This window comes from Cimex lectularius, unplaced genomic scaffold (assembly GCF_000648675.2).
Source record: "Cimex lectularius strain Harlan isolate CLEC.00 unplaced genomic scaffold, Clec_2.1 scaffold6, whole genome shotgun sequence".
Classification (NCBI taxonomy): domain Eukaryota; kingdom Metazoa; phylum Arthropoda; class Insecta; order Hemiptera; family Cimicidae; genus Cimex; species Cimex lectularius.
The window spans coordinates 3,646,328-3,652,750 of NW_019392677.1; positions in this window are offsets into that span (position 1 = coordinate 3,646,328).

The window sequence follows — 6,423 nt, forward strand, 5'->3', positions numbered from 1 at the left end:
ACATTTCATTTGGTAGTCTTAAATTTCGCTTTCTTAGAAAAATCTCTTTAACCCGGTTTTACATACAACCGAAGTGTGGAAGTTTTAGAAATTTGAAACCGGCAAAAATCCGATTTTGCAAAAAATTTGAACTGAAAATAGTATTGTTTCGAGAAATTTCGAAGTAAATGTTTGTAATAATTCAAATAGAGTTTCAATTAGGCTAAATAAATTAACATTAGGAGTGAAACAGTGCTCGTTGGGTTTGTTTCGTTCAATAGTCATCAGCCGCAGTTTGAACCATTCATGCCATTGTTTTGAAATCGCGATTCCACACTTAGAATTGCTGAGTTGATTGTGATACATTGTATTGTATACACAAACCGGGACCGCGGTGAATTATTTCTCCAGTCATTAGTGCTTTTGTAACCGCAACGGGCTTTCACCAATCTCCTCAGGATTAAAAATATTTAGGGGTGTTCGATTGAGTGTACGTTCACGACTAGTTCTATCTCTCATCATTTTACATTTCAGTAAAACACGGTTAACGTGCTGGTTAGAACAGCTTTAGAATTATACTTCGGTTTATTACCAGCAACCTAAAAGGTTTCATTAAAAGTCAATTATTATTTTTTTATCAATAGCTTTTTTAAATTAATATGCCAAAAAGAGGGAAAAATTTGAAAAGATGTAGGTTGTGATTGTGTTGTGAGTGGATTGAAGTCATGATAGCTCAAGTGATTAGACCAGCGAAGAATTGAGCCGAAGATTGTGGATTCGAATCCTGTTTTCTTCCTGCAGCTTCCTGAACCTTGACAGTCGACTATCCGTTTGGCCGCAATTCTGGTCCATGTCCTTTTGCTGGATGAGTCCTTTCACCGAGTCAGAGACGGTATGTGGCTTAATGACTGCTCTGAGTCCTTCTGAATCTTGCTGACTAAGTCCGTCCTCCTATCTACCGCTTACGAGACACTTGAAATTCGACTCATCCTACATCGGGAAACTCTTCGACTCTACTCCCTGAAGTCGAAGTCATGCCTTTGTCTGGCTCTCTGAACCACCAGATTAAGTCCCTGAGTTGGCTTGAATGAGTGTTCTAGTTGACTGGCTTTGCTTTCCAAATCATCCCCAAACTATAGTAGGGGAGAGAAGGTAAAGCAAAAACTGTCGATTCAGATGGTCAAATTTTTTCTTATAATGATTGGCCGAGCAATAACTCATAATGGTCGGGAGTTTCCAAATTATCTCCTGACCCCTTGTATATCGCCTCCTCGTCTGACGTGACCGGAAATTTATGATGTCCCACAGCCAGATGATCCGTGTTTGCGACAACCTTCTCACACGAGAAAACCCTTCGACTTAAACTACAGAGCCATTACTATGGAAAGACTATTCAACTATCGCATTTCTATGATCAGTTTATGAAAAAGTCCTTTACCTCCCTACTGGGTGGGCCACCCGTCGGATCAAATATATGTTTAACATTCAGTACAATTATTTTAATTTATGCTATGACGGGAACTGGCTTGCAATGCTAATCTCCATATTGTTCAAGTAACGGGTGATATCACGAGCTACTTGCAGTCGAGCATTATCGTGCATTAACGCCATGTAATCCTCCATAAATTGGGCGAATGGGACATCCCATGCCATAACTGACTGTCTTTAGAAAGAATGTGACTCATGTATAGCATATGAAACCGGCCGTTATCTCCACATACTGCCCCAGTCGTCAGATCGCCACAAACCAAACCGGCACTTATGCGTATGGCCAGTGTAATTATCCCCGGCCTCAGGGGAGACGTTGCGACCGGACGACAGCGTGTAAGCGTTGAGGACGAGACGACCATGCTGAATAGTCCCTCGAATGCGTGAGTAAGCGAACGGAAACGGGTAGTGAATCGGTGTCTCTGACTCGAGTATGCTTTGCATTGTTGTGCGTATGGCCGGCGTGGTACCCTTGGGGAAGCGAAGGATCGGACCACCTAGGCTGAGCCTATGGCGACCCTCGAATGCGCGTGGTAGGTGTAGGCTGAGCTCGATAAAAGACTTTACCGTAGGCTGTGCTCATCTAGGGTGTTGTTATCAATCCCACTTTAAACTAAACCGCTGCCGGGGCGTTCCCGGAAGTCCGAAAGTTTCTACGCAAGGGGAGCCCCTATACTCAGGGAGATAGAGTGGCCTTCTATATCTAGGGAGTACGCGGGAGAAAAGGCTGATGTACTTCGGCCTGTTAGCCCTTTGCATGCGGCATACGACCCGATGCACAATGCGGGCCCGACCATTCAGAGTGGACAAGGGGAGAGCGAGGTTGTCGCGGCCCTTAGGGGCTGGGGCGCCTCTACACCAATGCTGCGGCGGTAACACCATTCCGTCGTATGCGGAGGTGCGTCAGCTCTCATCTTGATAATCAAAACGTCCGATAAGGCCAAGTAGGCCAGGTGCGGACGCTAAAGATCCTCTTGTCTTGTTGACGACGAGTTCTCGGGAACGATACGGCGGATAGGACGGCAGCGTATAAGCGTTGAGGTAGTGAATCGGTTGCTCCTGCTCGAGTATGCTTTGCATGTAGGAGTAGGCTGAGCTCGTTGGTAGGCTTTTACCGTAGGCGGTCTTCTCTAGGGGGTGGTTAGCAATTCCACTTTAAACAAACCGCGGCCGGAGCGGATCCGGTAATTTCTACGCTGGGGAAGCCCCACTACTCTTGGAGGTAGAGTAGCCTTCTCTATCTAGGGAGTGGGCGAGAGACCAGGCTGATTTTGGCTTAGGTAGCCCTTTGCGCGTGGCATACGGTTTGATGCTTAATGCGGACTCGACCACTCGGAACGGGCAAGCGGAGAGCGAGGTTCTTGGTCCTTCGGGGCTGAGCTGCCTCTACACCAATGCTGCGGAAGTAACTGTTACAGCTTCTTACTACTACTGTGTCTGCACGTACGTTGGCGGTAGCTCAGTGGAGAAGTGGGGGACGTGTTGAAGGGAGAGACAAGTGATGGTCGGTGAGGAGGTGAAAGTTTATTTACAGGTGTTATGTTGAGCGACACGGTATTTTTGGAGAAGGATAAATACCGAAACCAGGGGGGGGGAAGGAAAAGAAGAGTAGAACAATAGAAAGAAAAAGAAAAGGAAGGACAGATACGGTTTCCATGTCAGGCCCCAGACGACTGATGTAGCGCTTCTCGCTCTCTTCTTTCTGATGGCGCTTCCACCCAGGGTTATGATAGGAGCTAAATGATGAAGTTCTTCCTGCTTCTATCCGAGTTAATTCGTTAACACAAGCAAGATATCTTAAGGTATTTAGCTTACTTAGGGTTTAAAAGTACGATTTTTAAAAAACGAATACTAATCACAACTATTCTATTTACAAGTTCATAGACCAATTCTTTTAAATTAAAAGCTAACAAAGGCTTATACTTATAGCTAATGTCTCTAGCCCGCAATTATCAGGCTTGATAAGAAATTTGAAATAAACCAACTCACGGGATCACTCTTCACTTGCCGGGATCAGCCCCTTTCTCTTCGTAGGAACTCTCCGATCATCACGACTAGGATCACAAGCCACTCAAACACTTACACTTTTTTAAAGAATATTTTCTTTCCTCACGGAGACCACCTCGTCCTCTGAGCGTCTATGTCGAACTGACTCTCCTTGCTTTTTTTTCTTTTCTTTTTTTCAATCTCGGACCCAATGCCCTGCCGATCAGGATCTTGCAGGCCGCGAATTGCTTCCTGCTTCTCGCGTTTCTCTTCTCGGTTCGTCCCGCCACTATTTAAGCTTTATTAATTTTTTCCCGAGAAGAAGGAAAAAACGTAATATAACACACTTCTGTCGTATGCGGAGGTGCGTCAGCTCTCATCTTGAGAATCAAAACGTCCGAAAAGGCCGAATAGGCCAGGTGCAGACTGACGCGGAACTTTTAGAGACTAGGGCATTCTCACGAAACCGATGATAACGAACAATGACTGTTTTAAAGATCACTCATATATTACGGGCCGTCTGGAGTTGTCTACCTATCAAGGAACCTATTAAATGACCTCTCCGTAATGAGGTAAAAGCAATAAAATCTGAATCCGTTGAACTTCGCAGTCGATCATTACTTCAGGCGACTTCAGATGGTCCTAAATCCTTCACGTAAGTCCGCTATCTAAGTAAAGCCCAAGGTAGGGGATATCCGGACGTGATTGGATGGACGTCTTGTTTAAGAGCATTGGTGGGCAGGTCTGACATTTGAGCTTTAACGTTACTTATTGGCTTTTTTGTTCAACCTGATCCACCACCGATTAATGGTAATGAGATTCAGATTTTGTTGGATTGCTTCTATATCTAGGATAGGATTGGAACATGTACATAGGATTGCGGTGTTGTTTGGGTTTTTGGACGTGTAGGTATGTCAGCAGTGTACATGGTATAGAGAATTACACTTAGGAAACGTCCTTGTAGAACGCCAGCTTTGATTAGCCTGATTGATGAAAAAACGATGCCGATTCATATTTTAAACCATCCATCCGATAGGGAAAGTTTTTGGACGAGACGTGGACCACCAATAATATAGAAAAATCTATTAAAAAGAAACATAGACACAGCCGTTGTTTGATTGTTTCTATACCTAGGATAGGATTGGGATATAAACATAGGATTTCGGTAAATAATAAAAATAAATGAAGATATTAAAAAACTTATTGCAAGTGTGTATGACAAGCTATCTTAAAACTTTACGTGGGATACTTCTTGAGGCAAACTTTCGAACAGTTCCTTAACACTTTTGTAACTAGTTCAGAAGTACTTTCAACTTTAAAAAGCGGAAAATATCGATTTCACGTAATTCTCAAATATTATTTAAATATATTGTAACTTTATTCCAATATTATTTTATTGTTTTTATATAAATTAGGTTTATTTATTGCAATCTGTACATTTGTTATAAAACATTATGGCCTAAGCGGAGATAATTTAGTGCCTAGATGCTAAAAATAGTTTAAGATGAGTAAAATAATGATTCTTGTACGGTTTAACTGGATTTTTTTGGTTAAAAAGTGCAGAGTTTAATATAAAAGTTTGCTAAGGAACAAATGGGTGTGAGCCGTTAGTCATGAGATTCGTCCATTCGCAGCTGAAAAATGAAAAGAATACCAATTACCCGTTGCGCCTCGGCCGGGTCAAAGGAAAGGCGAAAAGAAGCCGAATCTAATCGGCTCAGCTTAGGATTTATATCATGAGCTCGACGCCCTTCGTGAAGTTGATCGGAAGCGAAATTCGATAATGCTGTTGCAAAGTTGAAGTCCAACCCTCGAAGAATGCCAAGCATTCTCCTATTCCCTTCGGGACAGAGAAAAAAAATTGCCAGCTTGACGTTTGACATTTTTATCTGGCCAAATTGCGGAAAATATTGCAGCCCGGAAAATACGTGTAGAGGAAAATAAAATAGAGACGGGTGTGTACAAGTTTTTATAAAATTGAACAAAAATTAGCAAAACTTTTTTTGAACTCGATAAAAATATAAGCTATTCAAACACAAATTCTTCCTTTTTTGTGGCAGTTTTGCTTGATTAACAAAAGAAATTAAAATAATTTCTATTGTTGCATCTTATAACCACTTTAGCGAAAAAATCATGATTTTCACGGACGTTTCGAACTTGCTGACCCATCATCAGCAAGCCAAATTGGCAACTATAGGCATGAAGAAGCCAGAGGCTTTCCTTTATTCACCAACCATCTCAATTAATTTTATAATACAATTAATTAAGGTTTTTAGTTGAGATGAAAAAAAAGTTAATGGCACGAGAGAGATTCGAACCCATACCTTCGGCTAGATACGCCGCTGTTCTACCACCTGAGCTATCGTGACCTCGATCCACGGACATCAACTCCCCATCTCAACCCGACCTTATGAGTTTTTTTCATCTCAACTAAAAACCTTAATTAATTGTCTTGTATTAATTGGTCAAGCGGACCACGAAAATAGTGAATTAATAATTTTACAATTCTGGATCTCTATTCACAAATATCATACAATATATACAAATTCCAAATCTAGAAGCAAATCATATTTCTCATAAAGATTGGGAAAAAATCTCTATAATTATTCAAAAATCACAAAAGAATAAATATAATATATCATAACAAATAACATATCGAAATGTGTTATAAAACGAACAATTTAATAAAACTAGGATTACAACTAATAAAAATATTTACATTATGCAAAATTTATAATAAAAAATAACAAAATAAAAGTATAAAATTAACAAAATGTCAAAATTAGGAATGTCAAAAAATATTACACATTTTTCAACGTATAAAGCTTATTAACGGAAGAAAAATAAAATTATAAATTCTTGTGGTGACTAACTACTGAAATAGTTTTAGTCTTATGAGTATCATCTTGCTCTTCATGGTATTTTCTTGTAATTTAAAAACGAGTACAAAATGATCGTCAGATACTAACA